Genomic DNA, 21,795 nt, shown 5'->3' on the forward strand with positions numbered 1-21,795 from the left:
AGGGCGACCGTCAGAATGGATTAAAAGGAGAGAAAGTGGGCAGCAGAGGTCTGTTAAAAGGGTCATACAAATAGCAGTTGAGAGCGACATTCTAAAAATAGTTGAGGCGCGTCAGGTTAAGTTACTTTCCAAGACCAGAAGTACACATTTAACGTAAGTGTGTGATTCAGAACTTGCCACATGATTTTTTTTTCGGGGGGGTGGGGGGACATCCCTCTCTCCAGTCCGCATGAAGTGCATTTATAGTTAAAGTGCTTTCCAGGTGCAATTTAATCTCAAATAAACCTGCCGCGGATGTGGCTTTTTGTGGAGAGCCATGTATTCTCTGTCCTGTGCAGAGCAGGAGCCCACAGCAGCAGATATGTTTCCTGCAATCCGGTGCACCGTGCAGGTCACGGCGAGTGTATGCTATAATGAGCAATTGAGCATCACGTTTTAGCAGCGTGTGAGTGAGTGACGGACATTCCTCACAGAACGTCTTTTGAATTGGTGCGGTGAGCCGTGTTGGTTTGGCAGATCAATTATGAAAGTGCAACTGCTATTGTTTAGCGTGAACAATTAAACTGTGAGACCGCGGGAGTGTTTTGGCATTTAAAAAGAAGCCTAGCGATCGAGTCGTTATACGAGAGTGCCTTGTTTGGCTCCTGAACTGGACGAGACCCTTATTTTGTGCAACATCTGTTTTAAATATTTTTTCAGAGCTCATTTTAACTTTCAAGCGAGCTGCTCAATTATTACCCAAGCTGCAGACGCAATACATAATCACCCCGACAGGGAACAGAAAGTCGACGTGTTCCTAGCGTTTAGGCCAGAATATTGTGCAGTTGTACTTGTGAGGCCCGCCTTCCCGCCAGTGCGCCTCATAGCGGGCTTGACACATAATATAATGGAGCATTCATATTAGGCATTCCATTCATTCAGCCAAATTGAGGGTGGAGACGGTCACACAATCTACATAAAAGAATCCTTCAGGCGGGTTCCGTCGCGGCGCGATCAACATTAGAGCAGGCGACTAGCGTGCCCTCATTAAAGGAATTTTCGTTGTATGTCGCGCTCTACGAAGGGGTTATCTGCATATCCCGTGCTCATTTGGGTATACTCTCACGAATTCATTCTTACCTGGATTTTTTAAATCTTTACAGCCAGGAAGGAACCGTGTGCATTAGGGGTCTTAAGAAGTCAGACAAGCCTCTGTAAAGGCCCCGCTCTTTATCCCATTTGCTAGCTAATAAAGTCCAGTTTCCTCTCACCTATTGTTTATCGTTCTTGCAAGTTGCGCGCCATTTGCTAAAGTTAAATAGAAAATTTATGATTCACTTACACTGTCACATTTCACATCGTGGCGGTGTGAAGTAGGAGCCAGGTTCCACTTTTCCTGAATGACACAGGCGATCCAGTGTTTATAATGGAAATAGTGGGCGGAGCTCTTTCAAATTTACAGGCATTGGCATAAGAAAATGTTCACCGTATAGAAAACAACATATCTTTTGCATAATTTCGGGGTGCAAGGCAGGAACATGTTTGAAAATCTATGTCATCAGTTACAGGCAATGACGAAAAAGAAGATCATTAGATGTATACCAGTTAACTTTCCAAAAACTAGAAAAACATTTTGGGCAGAAAATTAATTTGGCCTTGGATATGCACAAGTTTTTTAGTAGGACACAGAAGACAAATGAGAAGGTAACCAGTTACATTGCAGTGCTCTGAGGGCTCTCCAACACGTATGACTTTGGTGTATTTTGTGATTTTCTAATAAGAGATTAGTTAGACAGGTGAACTAATAATGTTAAAATACAAGAAAAGATCCTTGCCGGTAATCCAGGTCTCAAGGAAGCTTTAGAGCTCACCTAAAGTTTTGAAATTACAGCTGAATGCATGCAAAGTAATGAAACGACCCGTGCATAGTGAGAAAGTACAAGTCATACAAGGGAGCAAAGAACAGGAAATACGAATATTGCAGATAAATAAGAAACATTCAGACATTCAAACTAGATACAAACTTAATACAAACCAGGGAAATTCAAAACTGAAATGTTATAGGTTTGGAAACAGTAATCGCATGGCTACCAGTCCTAATTGTCCAGCTCGATCATGTTTGTTCCAAAAATGTAATAAAAGGGACATTATGCAAGAGTATGTAAGGATATGGATAATAAACAAGTACATGTAATACCAAACAGTGAAGAAAACAGTGGAAAATACATTTTTCAAATAGATCCACAAGAGACAAATGTACACAATGCATAGCCTACATGTGATGTTACCAGGGTTTGGGAAGATGTAATGCTTTTTGCAGGCTCTTGTTCTCCCTACACTTTGATAGAAAAGAGCATGGTTATCAAAAAATGTGCAGACAAAGGATATAAACTGTAAGAAGCTGATATCAACCCAGGTGGGTATTATAGGGATCCCATTCCCTTATTTGGTATGACAACAATGTGTGTTGAGTTTAAGGATTGATCAAGCATTGGAAAAATGTATATCAAAGAACAGGGTTCTAATTTACTTGGGTGGAGACCCCAAAACGAATTCGGGATGAAATTAGACCCTAATGAACCGGAGGAGCTTCTTTTGTGTTAACAACTCTACATGGGTCAGGAAGTATGTAAATAATTCCAGGAGCTGTTTGAAAACAAACTGGGGCTTTTACACAATTTCCAACACAAGATAAAATTGTGAGCAAAGCTCAGCCAGCAGTACACAAGGTCAGAGCCATTACCCATCTGATGGAGGAACTGTTAAAGGAAGAACTTAAGAAATTAGAATCCAAAGGGCTCATTGAACCCATATAGAGTTCAAGGTGGTTGGCCCCCATTGTGGTAACTAATAAAGCAGGAGGAACAGAGATAAACCTTGTTATCGGGTCAAGGCGTCCCTACCCGGTACTGGTCTTTAGGTCTCCACAAAAAATATGTGGTGACTTCTCTCTGAAGTCTAAATGATCAAAATCACTCTTTATTAAATATTGGGATAGAGAGATTACTAAAGCCAAAATGTAAAAATTTTCAGTGTTTTTCGTGCTTGTGGTTTGCGTTTGTTCCTTAATTCATTGTGCCTTCTTTCTTTCCCTTAGGTTTCATCATTCATCCTCCTCGTTCTATCCCAGGAGAGGCTCAGAACAGAAGAAGAGATTTGTAATCAGGTAATGTTTTGGGTATACATAAGGACAAGGGAGGGGATTGCACGTGTGGGAGGAAAGGGTGTTGTGTAAATCACCCTCATGCAGTGAAATAAACCTTTGGTATCCAAAAATGTGCTGGGTGCTCCAATTTTTATTATTGACCATAATCTTTTATTTCTAGTCACACTTTCTTCTCGTTTTCTCAGCTTTTCTTCCCCTCCTCCTTCCCTCTACACATTTCTATCGTCCCTTGTTTAACTCTTCTCTGGGCTGACTTTTTCCCCTCTATACAATTGACTGTACCTTGGTTAGCTCCGTTCCTCCTGGAATGTGGCAGGTACAGGTGTGGTCTTGATGCTCTCGATGTTCCACTTCAGTCCGGTAGAGACCCTCTGGTGAGTCTCTAACCATAGGCAGCTCTGCTCACACCCTGGACTCTGCTTCTCCCTCTTGTCCTCAGGCGTCTCATCCTCCGCCACTTTGTTCGGGTCCCACGTCTTCTCTTCCTCTGATGCTTTGTTCAGGTCCTGAGTCTTCTCCTCCTCTGATGCTTGGTTCGGGTCCCACGTCTTCTCCTCCTTTGATACTTGGTTCAACCCCAGCGTCTTCTCCAGTGGCTCATTTCTCCCTGCAGTTCTTCTCTGTAAGACCCTCCTTGCTCTCTTCCACTTGGCTTTTAATCTGGACCAGAGGGCTTGTTTTGATCCGGAAGTTGTTCCATCCGTCGACCAGAGAGCACTCCAACTTACCCACAGGGTATGATATGGTAAGCGTGGGTGTGGCAGTCACATCAAGCCTGCAACAGTACCCTCTTCTCAGCATGGCCAATCTAGCGATGAAGTCAGGGGCATCCATGAAAGGAAGTCTACATTGGTCAACTCTTTTTCTGGACGATGATGAACCTAGAAGGAGCTTGGTTGCAATGCTAAGAACCAAGAGAGGATTATTGGATTACTATCTTTGTTACGTGCCAACCATGTTAACGGGGCATGAACCGTCAATAAGGTAAAGGGACGTCCTAAAAGATAGTAGTGCAAGGATTTGATTGCTCATTTTATTCCCAAACATTCTTTTTCAATAGTGGGATATTGTGTCTCTCTTGGTAGGAGTTTGTGGTTAGTGTACACTACCAGGGGCAGATAATTTGTGTCTTCAGGTTGAGAGAGTACAGCCCCCAAACCGCGATGAGACACATCTGTTTGTAAGTCGAAGGATTTGGTACAGTCTGCACATCATAGAAAAGGAGATGTACACAGCGTTCTTCTCAGTACCTCAAAGCTATCACGTTGTTGTGGGGTCAGTTTCTTTATTTTACTGGGTTGTTTGTTTTGTAACAAGACTGCAAGGGGAGCAGCCTGTTCAGCGAATCGAGGAATAAACCATCTGGAATATCCTATCAATCCTAAAATGGAACAAACCTCTTGTTTGGTTGTGGGGTATGGGATTCTTCTGATCGTATACCCCAAGTACTTTATGGAGTCCTTACCAAGGGTATATTTTTCTGTTTGCTGTGAGGCCTGCTGTTCGAAGTGTAGCCAAGACGGACTCGACTTGTTGCAAATGTAAATCCCAAGATTGGCTAAATATCACCATATCGTCGAGATACACCGCCACGCGTGTTTGATGGGGTTTCAACAGAGTGTCCATTAACCCCTGGAACGTAGCACATGTGCCATGAAGTCCAGAAGGCATTACATTAAACTGATAAAGACCTGAGGGGGTAGAAAAAGCTGTCTTCTCCTTGGCGTGTTGCATGAGAGGTATTTGCCAATACCCATTGGTTAGGTCTAACGCAGTAAGATACTGAGCAGCCCCAAGTTGCTCGATAAGTTCATCAATTCTTTGCATGGGGTACATTTCAAATTCAGAGAGAACATTTGGTTGTCGAAAATCGATGCAAAACCTCACAGTGCCATTGGGTTTAGGAACCATTATGATGGGAGACCTCCAGGGACTTATGGATTCTATAATGTCCCCTTCTAGCATTTTTCAACTTCTTCTTCCACTGCCCTTCATCTTACCTCTGGGATTCTGTAGGGTCTTAGACGGACTACTTTTCCCATTTCGGTCTGTATATCATGTTGGACTAATGTCGTTCTGCTGGGTATTGTTGAAAATACGCCCCTAATGCGGACTATTAGCTTTTCCATCTGTTCTTTTTGTTTTTGAATGAGGTTGTCTTCTATATAGGGTAGGAGGGTTTTCTCCCAATCTACAGATGGAGGCACTGTAATCTCTAGTGGCTTGTTGTCTATGATACAGAGGGTTGAGACACCCATTTCATGGTTTTCAGAGCTTTCTTCCCATTCCTTTAAAAATTGATATGCTATACCGGGCCCTTCCTGATAGCATGGGGTACGTCAACTCTATGGGTAATGAGTGTAACCTGGGCCATAACGGTGAAAGGCCCTCGCCATTTGGCCAGTTTATTGTCTGAGGATAGAAAAAGGAGAGAACCCTACTGCCTATTTGTAGTTATCTTGTCTTACTGCCTTGGTCATATGTTGTTTTGTATTTTTTTTTAGCTTTCTCCATTTGGCCCCTGACCTCTTCCCATAGCCTATATATCTTCTCCTTAAGGGTTTGTGTACATTCTAAATTTCTTTTCCCTCATTTTCTTTTTCCTCCCACTGCTCGGCAGCCCTGTCTAACAAGGTCCGTGGCTGTCTACCGAAAACCAACTGAAATGGGCTATGTCCGGTGTGAGATTAGGTGTGTGCGTATTGCATACATGACAAAGGGTAACGTTTTATCCCAGTCACACCTGGCTTCTGAGATTGTCTTTTCCAACAGGGTTTTAATGGGTCTATTGTATCTCTCGACCAGGCCATCAGTCTGTGGGTGGTACATGGATGTCTTAAGGTGGGTGATACCCAAAAGCTGGCATATTTGGGCCAGGAGCCGTGACATGAAAGGGGTACCTTGGTCAGTAAGGAGTTCCCTTGGAATACCCAGAAAAAGAATTCCATCATGACTTGTGCTATTGTTTTTGTCGTCATGCTGGACAGGTGTATAGCCTCTGGGTATCTCGTAGCACAATTGACTAGAATGAGTAGATATTGGTATCGCTTAGTTGAAGGAAATAAAGGGCCCACTTGGTCCATCCCTACCCGGGAGAAAGGGAATATCAATAATCAGTGAAGGTCTTAGAGGGGCCTTAGATATGTGCGGAATGTTAACCATTTGACATGTAGGGCTAGAAGCACAGAACCTCATATCTCTGTATAGGCACCTGATCATCAAAACCCACTTAAAAGGTACTCTTCTTTTTTCTCCCACCCATAATGCCCACTCCCCTTCTGGCTATGGGAACAATATAGATGGGAGACCAGTAACTGACTACAGATCTCATTTTTATGTCTCAAATTACGATAGAGAAGACTCCTTTTAATTGTAAAGTGAATGCCTACCTGCTTGTTCTCTTCAGACATGATCTGGGTCCAGGCATTTTGTAAGGTCTGATTGTCCTGTTGGCAAGCTCGAAAACCTCCAGGGGAGACCATCGCTGTATTGGCTGTAGAGGAAATAAGGACCTGTTCAGTACCAGAAAGCAGGTGGAACTGTTGCTTGTTCTCTCTTTTCTCCCTACAACTTAGTGTCTGTGTTCTCTTACCTTCTTCTATATGTTCAGTCCCAAGTGGAGCAGTTTCTAACCAATGGAGCAGTTTCTAACCATCCCTCCAAGAGTTCAGAAAATCCCTGGTAATCTGTACCTATAATTATGTCTTCAATCAGCTGTGGGATGCTTCCTACATGTAAGGCCTCTCTGTTTCCCCATGGACACAAGTTATGAGCACTCTCTCCTCCTCTTGCCACTGATTTGGTAATACTAATTTGGTTTTAATGACAGGTGTTTACAACCTGAGTCAACCAATACCTTGAGTTACGTGCTATGTGACCCCATTCCGCGTTCTGAAAACATTGTGTGCCTTGTCTGATCTCTTTTGGAACTGGTTTGAAGGCAGGAGAGTGATCTTGGGACAGCCTCAGTGTTTGTTTGGTAGGAGCCATGGGTTTGGCATGGGTTGTTGGTACAACTGGTTCACAAGCTTACGATGATCTGAAATCCGTAGATCTGTGGTAGGCACAAGCAAGGTTGATGGCTGAGTGTATCGTCACATCTGGATGTTACCTGATCCATTCTCGAGTACTACTTGGGAGAGCATCTAGTTATTGTTATAATAAAATCTTATCAACTATCTCCTCCTTTGTGGACACATGTGGTTTCAACCATCTAAGACCCAAATCCTGCACCCAAAAGTATAATGCTCTAGGGTTATTCTGGCTGTTCCGTTTCTCCTTCCGAAACTGTAACCTATAATGTCCACTATCATACCCAAGTGGTTCAAGAAAGGCCTTTTTTATTTCATAGTATGGAGTATATCCTCCGGGATTAAAGGCTTGGTAGGCTGTTTGCAGCTCCGCTGTCAACAATGAGGCCACATACTTACACCATCTCTCATGAGGCCAGGTGGCAGATGTAGCAACTCATTCAAAATCGGTAAAAAAGGAATCAGGATCCTCTCTTACTTGATATTTTTGGAGCATGGAACTAGGCGCATTAGGATGTACTTTAGTACTCGCGATGGTCTCTGTCAATTTTTAAATCACTGTTTGGCGTGCCAGCTGATTGTTTGCAATGATGGTTGCCTGGGTTTGAGGAGCATCCTGAAACTGTTTTCTATCTTTCTGAGCAGCCTTAGCCTGATCCTCCATTATTAGCTGTAAATGTCTCAGTACTTTGGCTAGCTGTCGGACTATGTCATCAAGGGTTATGGTGGGTTCCATCCTTGCCCGGTATTTCCTCCTATAAGATCTTAATTCTGAAACACTGTTATCTGGTCAAGGGGTCTCCATCTGGTACCAGTCTGTAGGTCTCCACAATAAAACACAGTGACTTCTATCTGAAGTATAAATTATCACAATCACTTTTTATTAGATATTGGGATAGAGGGATAACTAAAGCCAAAATGTTACAATTTCTGGTGTTCTTCGTGCTTGTGGTTTGAGTTTGTCCTATAATTTGTTGTGCCTTCTTTCTTTCTCTTAGGTCTCATCGTTCATCTTCCTTGTTTCATTCCAGGAGAGGCTCGGAACACAAGAAGAGATTTGGACTCAGGTAAGGTTCTGGGTATAAAAAAGGACAAGGGAGGGGAGTGCACGTGTGGGAGGAAAGGGAGGTGTGTGAATCACCCTCAAGCAGTAAAAGAAAACTGTGGTTTTCAAAAATGTGCTGGCTGCTCTAATTTTTATTATTGACCTAATCTTTTTTTTTAATCACACCTTCTCGTTTTCTCAGCTTCTCTTCTTCTTTTCCCTTCCCTCTACACATTCCTGTCCTCCCTTGTTTAACTCTTTACTGGTCTGACTTTTTCCCCTCCATACAATTGACCTACCTTGGTTAGCCACGTTCCTCCTGGAATGTGGCGGGTACAGGCATGGTACTGCTGCTCTCAATGTTCCCCTTCAGTCCAGTAGAGATCTCCTGGTGAGTCTCCAGCCGTAGGCAGCTCTGCTCACTCGCTGGACTCTGCTTCTCCCTCTTGTCGTCCAGTGTCTTCTCCTCTGCCACTTGGTTTGGGAACCGCCTCTTCTCCTCCTTTGGCGCTAGGTTTGGCTCCTGCGTCCTCTCCCGTGGCTCATGTCTCCCTGCATTTCTTCTTCATGAGACCCACCTTCTCTCTGAAGTATAAATTATCACAATCACTTTTTATTAGATATTGGGATAGAGGGATAACTAAAGCCAAAATGTTACAATTTCTGGTGTTCTTCGTGCTTGTGGTTTGAGTTTGTCCTATAATTTGTTGTGCCTTCTTTCTTTATCTTAGGTCTCATCGTTCATCTTCCTTGTTTCATTCCAGGAGAGGCTCGGAACAGAAGAAGAGATTTGGACTCAGGTAAGTTTCTGGGTTTAAGTAAGGACAAGGGAGGGGAGTGCACGTGTGTGAGGAAAGGGAGGTGTGTGAATCACCCTCAAACAGTAAAAGAAAACTGTGGTTTTCAAAAATGTGCTGGCTGCTCTTATTTTTATTATTGACCTAATCTTTTTTTTTAATCACACCTTCTCGTTTTCTCAGCTTCTCTTCTTCTCCCTTCCCTCTACACATTCCTGTCCTCCCTTGTTTAACTCTTTACTGGTCTGACTTTTTCCCCTCCATATAATTGACCTACCTTGGTTAGCCACGTTCCTCCTGGAATGTGGCGGGTACAGGCATGGTCCTGCTGCTCTCAATGTTCCCCTTCAGTCCAGTAGAGATCTCCTGGTGAGTCTCCAGCCGTAGGCAGCTCTGCTCACTCGCTGGACTCTGCTTCTCCCTCTTGTCGTCCAGTGTCTTCTCCTCTGCCACTTGGTTTGGGACCTGCCTATTCTCCTCCTATGGCGCTAGGTTTGGCTCCTGCGTCTTCTCCCGTGGCTCATGTCTCCCTGCATTTCTTCTTCATAAGACCCACCTCGCTCTGTTCTGTTTGGCTTTTAATCTGGGCCAGAGGGCTTGTTCTGACCCAGAAGTTGTTCTGTCCGTCGGCCAGGGAGCACTCCAACGTACCCTAGGGGTATGTTGTGGTAAGGTCGGGTGCAGTGGTCATATCGCACCCGCAACACACCTTTGTGTAGATCTTAGAGACTCAATACAAACATATGGGTGGATTGTTTCCCCCTCCCCAGGATAAATGAAACGTTAAGCTTGATTGGTAATGCAAGCTGCTTCAGCATGATAGATCTGTCCTCAACATACCATCAGGTGGAGCTCCACCTCGAATCAAGGTCATTCACATCTTTTATCACTTTATTTGGAGCTTTTACATACTACAGAATGCCTTTTATTCTGACATCTACTACTGCAGTGTTTCAGAGAATTATGCAGCAGATCTTGAAAGGATTAAGTAGAGTCTTATGTTTTAAAGACACCATTCTAATATACAGCAGCACAGAGAATGAACATGCTGGAACAGTGAAACCAGTTTTTTCAGCATTAAAGGGAGCTGGAATAGCTTTAAAATTAGACAAATGCCAGATTGGGGTGCGATCAGTAGACTGCGTTGGGAATGCTATTTCAAAAGCTGGAAGAAAAATCCAAGATTGATCTGGTAGAAGTAGTTCATGAATCACCTCCATCAGTGCCCAAAGAAGAACTTAGATCATTCCTAGGGTTGGCGGAACATATGTCTAAATTTGTGAAAAAAAATTCAGACAAAGTATCACCCCTAAGAGATTTGATGAAGAAAGGTTGTCATTTTGAATGGAATAAACTGACTCAAATCACATTCAATAACATTAAACAAGCTGTTATCACAGCACCTTCCTTGGGTAATTTTGATGTGAGACAGAAAACTATTTTGACTTCTGAGGCGAGTACCAAAGTATAGGGAACACCCAAACTCAAATAGTAAACAATAAGGAAAGTATTGTTGCTTTACATCCTGTGCTCCAAAGATTTAGAGTTAAACTATTCCACTGCTGAGAGGGAAGTGTTAGCTTGCTAATTGGCAATATTACACTTCAGTTTCTTCCTATGGGGCCTACCATTCACATTACGAACATATCACAAACCTGTGGCATTTATTTTTAAGTCTGGAGGGATTAAACGCACAACACCATGCCTTTTCAAATGGTTGCTAGGCCTTGAAGGATACAAGTTTAAAATGAATAAGTCCCAGAGAATAGAAATCTAGCAGCAGATTGTTTGTTTAGGATACCTCTTGTAAAAAAAGAATCTCAGAGCAACCAAGAAGAACTGATACTTTAAGGTCATTATACTGGGATTACCAAAAGAAGAATGGGACATGGGAACAAATGGAGATGATATTTTATTTTTGGTCAAGGAAAGAATATCCCGAGGATGGCTTAATATACAATCCAATTTTTCTAATCAACTTCAATGTTTTTGGGGAATCAGACATGCGCTAAACATTGAAAAGAATCTAGTGAAAAGAGGGGACACATTATTTTCTCCAAAGGATCTATGGGATACAATTGCTGATTTAACTCATGAGGACTATTCAGGAAGAAAATTCACTAAAAGCAAAGCCAGAGTTCACTATTGGCTCCCAGGTATAGATTCTTTGTTAGAAAACAAGGTTAAGTATTGCATAAGTTGCGCCCTGAGCGATAAAAACAAAAAAAACAGGAAAGCCCCGTTATCACCAGTAGCTGTTCCCTGTAAACTATGGGATAAACTAGCTCTGGACATGATGGGGTTCTTTAAACAAAATGCATGCAAAGGAAGATATACGCTAGTTTTAGTAGATTATCACTTCCACTGGATTATAAACAAAGTTGTAAGATACATTACCACTAAAGTAATAATTGATTTTCTAACAGATACTTTTTGTACAGAGGGTGTCCGTTGTGCATTGGTGACTGATAATGGAGTACAATTTACCTTGGAAAAAAAGAAGGGGTTTTTATCCAACGTATCCAATATAAACATTATAAAACAGCCCAATACTATCTCAGGACAAATGGTCAAGTAGAACGTATAGCTAGAATGGTTAAAGAATGTATACAATTGGCTAATGTAGCTAGAGAACCATTAGAAAATCTGTCCAAAACATGTTATGGACGTACCACACAGCACCCAATGCAGTCACAGGGATTTCCCCATTTAAAGGCAGAGTGGCAGAAACCAAATTGTCACCTAATTGGCTGGGCGGTGGTCCACCATTGTGGGTGCAGAGGGAAGAAGGAAGTGTAGTGTCAGGAAGGTTATATAATCCAATATGATAGAAAACATAGCCCCAGATTTAAGAGGGCCTAGAGCCTCCTTGTGTCGCATTAGCATCATTTTTTTGAGGCCAAACTCACCTTTCATTGCGCCACTTTGTAAACCCTTGAGGCACATTATACTTATGCCAAGCATAGTGTATGCAAGGGGGTGTTCCCCCATGGGGGACAGGGGGCAAATAAATGGTGCAAAAAAATCTAAAAGATTTCTTTGCACCATTTTTTGCACCATTTTTAACGCCTGCACAAAGCATAATATATCTTTCACCTCAGAGCATCATTTTTTCTATTGGAAGGAGATATGTTACAATTAGTTGTATATATAAATATTACCCTTTATATATATATATATAGTGTTGCTAGAATGCAGCACACATAGAAAGAGGAAAAAACAGGGAGAATTAAAAATATTTCTCCCCATTGCATCTTTTTTATGCCACCCCTAGAGTGGCACAAGCTTCTGATGCATTCCCTGATTTACAAAACCTTGTAAATCAGGGAATGTATCAATTCCATGGATGCTGCGTGAGAACACCCACGCAACACCTATGTCAATGCCTCCCTGACGCAAAGTTAGGCAGCGCAGCAACTTTCACTGCGTTGCCTTACTCCTTATCTACAAGGCCATGACAAGCCAAGCAAAATGGCTTTGCGTGGCCTTGTAGTTATAGGTCAGCAGCCTGTGCTGCCACAGCGTCACAAGAAGTGATGCACATGCAGGGCAGGCTGCTTGTAAATATGGGCTCAAGTATTGTGTTAGTGTTTAAGATATCAATTCATTGAAACAGTTAACTGTCCACACTGAGCAATATGTCAGTTGCTAATAGGCAGGAAAAAAAGGTGTACTGTCTGAAACGCTCATCCCAGATAGTCCTGCTTTGCATCAATCATTGGATCAACGCAGATAGTCCTGCTTTGCATCAAACACTGGCTACATCAATGAGGGCCACACTACACTGGCTACAGCTGCACAAGATGGGACAACTATTCCCTAATGGTTGTTTTATAATCAAGCAGTTTGGTGAAACTGGCACGATCAATGCACTCGTCATATTTGCATTCGTCCAAATCAGACAAGTGGCCTTAGCCTTTCAATTGCACCTGAAACGTGAACATTCTTGTGTTAGAAATATTTTGCTTGAATAAGGGGAGCCAGACGTGAGGTGTGTGCTCATACTGGCATACTGACTAGCCCCAGCTCTGGCCATAGATCTGGCAGGCAGAATCACACTTGCTAAAGTGGTAGTGCTGCTCAAAAGTTTGTATTTGTTCATGCATACATATGCTAGACTTTGAGCATTGCTGACTAAATTATCATGGAGAGGGAAAGGTCTGCGACTTTGATGGGAGTGGCCTACTCAGCCCCATGAGGCAGGCTTATTTGCTATGACTGATCTCAAACAATTGCACCCCTTGAGAGCACTCAAGGTGAGCTTGGACCCTAAGAGCCATATTTACAAGCCCCTGTGCCACAGAGAAAGGGCAGAAATGCACCACATCAACAACTATACTCTGCGTTGCTGTCCTCTCCCCCTGCGCTGGTGCAGGCGTTGCTGCCATGCGCCAGCATAGGCCCCCTAGCACCATGGTGCAAGGGTGCCTGCATTTTGGGGATAATTGTGTTTTGCAGGAAGGGACACCTTCCTGCACAAAAACAATCAATGTAAATGTTTTCCTCCTTCTATGTGTGCTGCAGAATGCATAAGAGATAAAGATATTTCTCCCTTTTGTGTCACTGTTATGCCACCCCTAGAGTGGTGTAGGCTTTTGACATATTCCCTGGTTTACAAAAACTTGTAAATCTGGGAATGCGTCAAAATCTATGGATGTTTCATGGGAACACCCACGCAGCACCCATGGAAATACCTCCCTGACGCAAAGTAAGGCAACTTATGCTGCGTTGCCTTACTCCATATCTACAAGGCCATGAAAAGCCACGCAGAATATGAGCCCAAGTATTGTGTTAGGGTCGGAGATTTCAACTCATTGAATTAGTTAACTGCCCACACTGGGCAATATGACAGTTGATAAAAGGGCAGGAAAAACAAAGGTGTGCTCTCGGAAATGCTCATCTGCTTCGAATCAATCATTGGATGATCACAGATAGTCCTGCTTTGCATCAAACACTGGTACATCAATGAAGGCCACAATATTCCGGCTACAGCTGCACGAGATGGGACAACTATTCCCTAGTGGTTCTTTTATAATCAAGCAGTTTGGTGAAACTGGCGCAATCAATGCACTAGTCATATTTGCACTCGTCCAAATCAGACAGGTGGCATTAGACTTTAAAATTGCACCTGAAACATAATGAACATTCTGGTATTACAAATATTTTGCTTGAGGAAGGGGAGACCGGCTAGAGGTGTGTGCTCATACTGGCATCTAGTGGCTTCTAGAAGAACTGCTGTTTGTTAAAACGGTCTAGCTTCACTGCTGAAGAATAACATTGATAGTTTTGTAGAACACTCTGACTAGAAGAGTTGGGTAGATTATGAATCTCCTCTGCGACCGCAGCGCCCCAGGCTGGTTTTGGTGGCACACTGAGGTGCTGCGACGCACACTTTGGGAACTACTGCAAAAAAAGGAAAGCAGAGCGGGAATGCTCTGTACCATGTACCTACCAGTGAAGTGAGCTGAACACAAGTGGGTGGGCGAATGTTCCTGTTACAAGGCCTTTCGAAATGCATTCGCAGCCTATGTTACTGCTGCTTAAGTGGTGTCAACACTGTTGAAATCAGGGTCCGACAGTCCATTTTATCTCTCTGTCATTTTCCAACAGGCGGCAGGCTAGAGGGCTGTTTTCAAAGGACGGTGGACTACTATCACCTAATAATGCCATATTTTAGTTTTGGCCTATTGCAGTGTGGTGCTGGTCGAACATGTTCGCCAGCGAAGATTTTGGCTTCAAATGTAGCCCTTGTTTAAATCCTATGCTACAGCACACTGAAGGGCTCCAACAAACTTGCCTCTTCAGAGGAATGTTGACCACCTGCAAAACAAATAACACAATCAATGGACCTACCAGAGTACTTCTGATGTTCAGTGCAGCCTGTGTAGCTTTTTAAGTCTGGGCTGACAGTACTGCTGCCTGAAAGAATGTATGTTTACAATAAACATAGAAAGGGCTTTGAGTCAGCCCCCTTGAACAACTGGCTTATTTGGGCCAGCCTCATTCAGCTAATGGTTTGAGACATTGTGATTTGCATTTTAGAGTGACCCAGAGGAGTAAATTGCTCACCTTATGTAGTTTGCTCCTTGATTTTCACACGGTCTTTGATTTAGGCCATCCCAATGTTGTATTTTAATGACAATAGAGTTCTATACAGATCTTTGCTAGCATAGCAATGTAATAAATAAGCTATTACGCAGTGCTCATACGGAATGTACACATGTTAATATGAGGGAGCTTGATGTGAATCACAAACAACACAAATGCCACAGCAGTACCACCACTACCAATATCGCTAATAGCATTACCACCAGAAATACTCCCACCAATACCATCACAATCAATACTACACCCAAACCAACACCACCTTTGCATACCAATGCCACCAATACAGTGCCATCACCACTAGTACCACCGCCTTATACAGTCACAACCTAGACCCCCACCAATACCACAGCAGTACCAATATCAAACACCTTCAATAGGACCTCAAAAGTACCTACACATCAATATAACGTAACATGCATCTGTAAAATGAATACTCGTCATTTGGGTCTCTTGGTCCTGAAATGACAGATGACTACAGTTACCCAGCCTAATAGCACTCATTTCATCACCTTCAGGAGGAACAAAGGCTCAGTGAACCCACTGGAATTTGAACATGTGACAGAAGGTCAAACACAAATTTCTGGAGTGGATGCACTAATCCATTGAGCCATCAGACCCACTGAATCCCAGACCCAGCTGTACCAATGCCATCACTACTAATGTCATCTATACTAACACCAATACCATCCCTACCACCAGTACCATCACTACCCCTAATATTACCCACAGTACCACAATAATAACACCAGACCCAACACCAGCAATACCGGTAACATCAAAACTACCACCACCACAGTAACATACCACTGCCAAAATGCCACACCGCCATTACCAATACCACCACCACAAATACCATCACCACCAGTAAACGCACCAATACTTTACCACAACCAATAGCACCACCAATACCACACCCACTCACTACCCCCACCAATACAACATCGACGACACCACCACAAAGCCACTTATGCTAATTCCATCATTGCCACTAATACTACCATCAGTATCAACACCAACATAAGTACTGCCACCAATACCATCAATAATAACACCAATATCAACACCACCCATATGATCACCAATGCTACCACCACCAATACCGCTGCTAGGTCCAATATTACCAATATTACCATGAGCAATACCGCCAGTGCCACCAGACCCACTTCCACCAACACCACCACCAATACCACTACCAAAACTACAATACTACTTACACCCCAATATCACATCACCAACAATTTCTCTACAATTACGTCATCCATCTCTTCCAATACCGCCATCAACCCCACAACACCGCCCCACTTCCTCGCATTGGCATAGTAAATGGGTCTGGTTTTAATGTGCTATCACGTTGAAACATCATTCTGCATGCCTGTGTTTGAATGTGTTGTCACATTAAACCCAGATCTACTGGCTTTACCAATGCTTATTTCAGGGTGCTGCCCCCCCACCCCATTTGCCATGCACCTTTTATAGCATCCTATGCAGCACGCTGACTATACCTATGGATGCTGAGCACAGAGTCCATGCAAAGGACAAGAAGAAGAATTTGAAGAGTAGCGCTGAAGCGTTACTATTGGGAGCAGCTACTTGATTTGACCCTTACAATGGGAATAGCAGGGCTGGAGGGAGTGCTCTCCCTGCATTGGGCTATGAGGTATTTGAGGCACCAGCAGTGCTACTTGCTCTGTCCCACTTGGCTCTGAAGAGCAGGCAGGAAGACTCAGGGAGGCCGAGATAAGGAGCAAGGGTCTACAAGGAGCAAGGGCAATCCCATATTTCTCATCATGATCTGCTTGGCACCTAACCAGAGCAGGACTGGCCGTAGCAGACATCGGGCATTTCCCTGGGAGGCTGGAAGGGTGGGGGCTGGTTTTGCAGCGGTGGGGGCCAGTTTTGTTACTGGGGGCCCGTTTTGCAGCTGTCCCCAACAAAATTGCTAGGGCTGCTTTGGGTTCCCAGTCTGGCCCTGCACCCAACTGTAGCTTACTCTGAAAGGACACGCTCAGCAATAGGAAGCGATCAGCACCCGAAGTTACAGTCAACACAGGGAGAACTGCCTGGTGGCTAAAAGTCTGATATCAACATTGAAAGTGTTGTATCCAAGCTTCCACATCTGACCAAGTAATGTGATCCTTGAGAAAAAACTCTGTATTCCCTGTCAAAAACATCAGCACATAAGAGCAGCCCAACTACAAGATGAACAGAGGTACGGAACACTGGTGGCCTTCGTGGGGCAGCACCTGCAGTCCAGGGCAGGGCACCTTTGGGCACTCACACCAACCTCTGGGCTGAGGCGCTTGGGAGGAGGGGTGCCAGCCACAGTTTTTCTTTTCTCAGTGCCTCTTCAGACGTTAGCTGCTGCTGTTTCCATTGTTCTGGTAAATATATTTTAGTGCACTCCTTTGTTTATTCCAGGATTGATAATGTTAGCAAATTAGGAGGGAGCTTTTTACTTCTGCATTTGAAAGGTTATCTCTGCCCTCTCACCCATTCACTGGGCTGTTTAACCTTTTTGCATTTTACAAGTCCATCAGTTGGCGCTGTGAGTTATATTATCAAAGCCACTGGAATTATGGGTTTCTGTGCCAGCAGCATTTTGTACAAAGTCATGGGTTTCTCTAATTTGCTGCATAATACACAATCTGCTGCATAATTTAAATAATTCACCAAAAAAAAAAAAATGTTGAGACTAGCTCAAACAGATCAAATGTTATTAAACAAAAAGCGCCACACCTAACTCTGAGAAGTGGCAGATTCCTTACAAAGTTTAATCGGGTCTTGTTTCAGTTTTTGACATTCGTGTGTTAAATTGGTTCTATGGTGATGCAGCCTTGGTCATACACTTTTAATCGTTGTTCAGATAAAAAAGGGCTCTTGCTTGTTGGTGGCGTCTCCCTGGTGGGACTCCCAGTCCCAGGGATCAACGCACTCTAACGCGCCACAGCTGCTGCAGGGGGGTAGCGCCAACTAAAACGCTTATAGCGTTATCACTCACCCCACTGCATGGGGCAGTGGGGGCCACGCCGAGGCAAAGCCATCTGCGCCTGTCCGAGACTGAACGAGGCTGGGCCATCCCTCTTCTCTGTTCTGCAGTTTGACTGCGGCCAACAAACTAATCTTTGGAGGCGAGCCACAATGGGGAATAGGAAGTCCGCCATGTTTCCCACTAAAGAAAGATCATTAACCACCACCATTACCAGCTCCCTCACCCATGCTATGTGTGCACCACACAGTGAAATAGAACGTGTTGAGGAAGGGCTGGAAGCCACCAAAAAGGCTCTACAAACAAATGCTGATGTGAGCAGCACAACGCTACCCATGACATTAAAGAAAGAAGCCACTGTGACAAAGACAACCCCATGCGTCTTAAATTATGTCCTAACAATTGAAGCTGGTATAACACAGAATGGCCAAAACGAAAGTATAAATTCACCCCCGCAGAAAAAGGTCAAACGTAATGGTAAACCTATCACCACACGTACAAAAAAACTAAAAAGGTCAGGTAAAACAACAACCTCTTAAGAATCAAATGAGCCTGCAGAACGTGATGAGAGCTCAAACCAGGGGAATTCTTCTCGTATGAAGTGTTCAATGTCTACTTAGAGTCTACTGTAAAAAAGGTGTTCACTAAAAACTCTGATCAGCTAAGGCCGAGCTAACTTGATAGCACAGTTACCTACATCTAATCAGAGTGAAGAGGCTACAAACACCAGACCGGTCAACAATGGGCCACACTTGAGACACGGTAGTGGACGACAGTGCCACAGAGCTCCTTCACAATTATTCATTTCGAATTCAACAATTTACAATGGCCAAAGTATTAACATGCGTCCTAATACTCTCCCGACACCAGCAACAGTCTGTAGAAACTCCCACTCCCCGGCCATGGCTAACATAAGTTCCACTAATAAGGGATGCTTGATGGCTCAAAAAAGACTAGAAAGAATTCTTCAGCTGCCCCCCGAAGCTACCCCACTAGAGACATTTCACCTTTAAATCCAGACCAAGATGAGGACTTCGATCAGCTGAAAAATAAGGCGGTACACTGGATGGCAAAAATGTCAATCTATGTAGCTGTGAATGTCTTTCTGCTAATATAATTAATGTGCAGTGGGTGCAGTGGCTTGGTTATCAACCAAAAAATGGTATTGAGGATTGTATCGTTATAAACTGTAGAGAAAATTCTTATGGATAAACTGCACTTTGGGGAGCACCACGGCAATATCTCTAGGTTTCCTCTACAAACCAGATTAAATAAGGGCAAATGAATTCCACATCAACGAACTCCTTGTAAACAAACCATTTGAGCTCCAAACTTATCACCGCTTTGCACTCCTGGGTCAAGTTAACTGTCTCACTGCAGGTTGACTCTACACATGACCTGCAATATGGAGTACCTAAGGACATGCCATTAAACACATCTACTGAGGGGCGATCTTTCTCTGGGACTAATGAAGTAGTAATGAACAGCTCAATCCTCGCTTTTGGGGATACTCTGGAGGAGGGACGGAGCCATCACTTATTACCCCTAAGGTAATAGAGCCGCTTTACAATAATATTAGCACTCCACTTACCGACGTTATGGGTACTGAGATATCATTGAATAATGGGACACTACCATTGGTTTCTACAAATCTGTCTACTAATGACACACAGTTTCATTTTAAATGTATGTTTTAGAAAGTGGCTGGTCTTCAAAATAAGGTAAAAATGTTGAGTGGAATAACCTAATTATGAGAAATAATATTATTTGCCTACTAGACACTTGGGCTAGAGAAACACTCCTTATGGATGGGTTCTCTTCAATTCATACTCCAGTGGAATCTTCAAGAGGAGGCCATCATAAAGGTGGGCTATTAACTTTAATCTCCACCACTTTTTGAAATAAGGTTATTAGAACTTATTTGGACTCACCTCACTACCAAATCATTACTATTACAAAAGAACCAAAGCTATGTTTAGCTATAGTAAACCTCTACCACAATAACTTTAGTGTGAGTTATATAAATATAGCAGCATTACTAGAAAAAACTCTCTGTGAAATTCTGAAGAAAATTACTAGTGATTTTTTTGTGATCGGGGTGGGGGCGGGGGTGATTTTAACTGTGGATTATGCCCACTGTCAGACTGAAGGGTCTGTGGTACGATAGACTGTGACATCGAAGATTCCCTGCACTTTGCACACACTCCTTGTGAGGATGTCTTTAATTCCATTAGGAACACATTATACCTCTATTTAACTATCAATTTTATTAGTCACCTTAAAAAAGACCACATTTCATATACTGGTAGAGGCCATTGTAGCCTCATTGATTTCATCGCACTTTCATATCACTACTAACCTAAGGCTGTTGATTTTACAATTCTGAATACAGATTTTAGTGATCATTATCCCTTGATTCTATCATTTGATACACCAACTAAGAAACAGCAAATGGAAATCCCCTCTATCACCCCAATAACATACAATAAAGACAAGGGGATTTTATGTAGGTGGGTACAGAAGGATTCTAGCACCTTCTTAGAGAATCTGCTGGAAAAAGCAGGGGAAATGCCATACACTGTTTGATCGATGAACTCAACTCTAAGGGCATCTTGAGGGCATTTGAGGAAATATGTCATACAACTCCCCCTCTCAACAATCCATAGCAAGAAAAGAGAACCCAAGCCACGGAGGCGGTTCAACATTAATTGCTCGAAGACCCACAGATGTATTCTGCAAGCCCTGAAACAGATGCCTCGGGATAGGGGGAGGTGAAATTATGTAGCAATAACTACAAATTGGCATCAGGCAAGAAGCATGGGAAAGATTGCATGATGCAAGTGTAAGGAAAGGCTCCTGTCTCTCTTAGACACTGAATGATGCCTACTTCCAAAATAACCATAAGAAACCCATTGATGCCACAGTTCCCCCACTTGAATGGGTTGCACACTTCTCTAAAGTATATGGCAGCACCAATAGGTCTGACAACTCCCCTGCACCTACCTCTTTAAATTCCACCAGGTAATTGTTTGAAGATGGTCCTACCCACTTACATGGAAGTTAAAACACATTAAAACATAATGCAAGAAATAGGGCCCCTGTCCTCGGTGGGGGTACCATCGGACCTATTTTTAGATAACCTCAACCTATGGGCACCACTATTCACAAATGTGCTGAGAAGTGTAGCTAATGAGGGACCCTTAAGCTCCTGGTTAACAGTCAATATAATACCTATATTTAAAAAAGGTGATAGAACAGATCCCCGATGCAGAAATCATTAATTGATACCACAAGTAAGCTTATGGGTAGGATCCTTCTTGAATGGCTGGAGGGTTGGGTGGCTGAAAAGGGGTGTTTTTCTGATGTGCTGTACAGGTTCAGACAATATATTGGGACTGTGGAACAATGCCTCAATCTCCACCTGATTATATCTAAATACACAGTGGCGAAGGGTGGTAATCTCCAAGTAGGCTTTATGGACCTATCCTCAGCATTTGACTGGGTTGACAGAGGAAAACTTTGGGAAAAAACACTCAATATGGGCATTGAACCCCCAATGGTACACTTCCTAGCCAAGATGGATGTTGGTGTGACAGGGGGTGTAAGCTAACAGACAAATGGAGAATTTATCAACACAATCTCTATGAAATGTGGAATGAGGCAAGGCTGCGTACTGGCCCGTA

General features: G+C 43.2%; 1 long non-coding RNA gene across 1 annotated transcript; it reads left to right on the forward strand.

Annotated features, from left to right (window-relative positions):
- Positions 1 to 3,076: 3,076 nt before the first annotated feature.
- On the forward strand, positions 3,077 to 9,022 carry LOC138247278 (uncharacterized). The gene is made up of 3 exons (XR_011194402.1): positions 3,077 to 3,145; positions 8,175 to 8,243; positions 8,953 to 9,022. It is a non-coding gene; the product is annotated as an uncharacterized lncRNA (long non-coding RNA).
- The last annotated feature ends 12,773 nt before the right edge of the window (positions 9,023 to 21,795 follow it).

Source organism: Pleurodeles waltl, chromosome 7 (genome assembly GCF_031143425.1).
Source record: "Pleurodeles waltl isolate 20211129_DDA chromosome 7, aPleWal1.hap1.20221129, whole genome shotgun sequence".
Taxonomy (NCBI): domain Eukaryota; kingdom Metazoa; phylum Chordata; class Amphibia; order Caudata; family Salamandridae; genus Pleurodeles; species Pleurodeles waltl.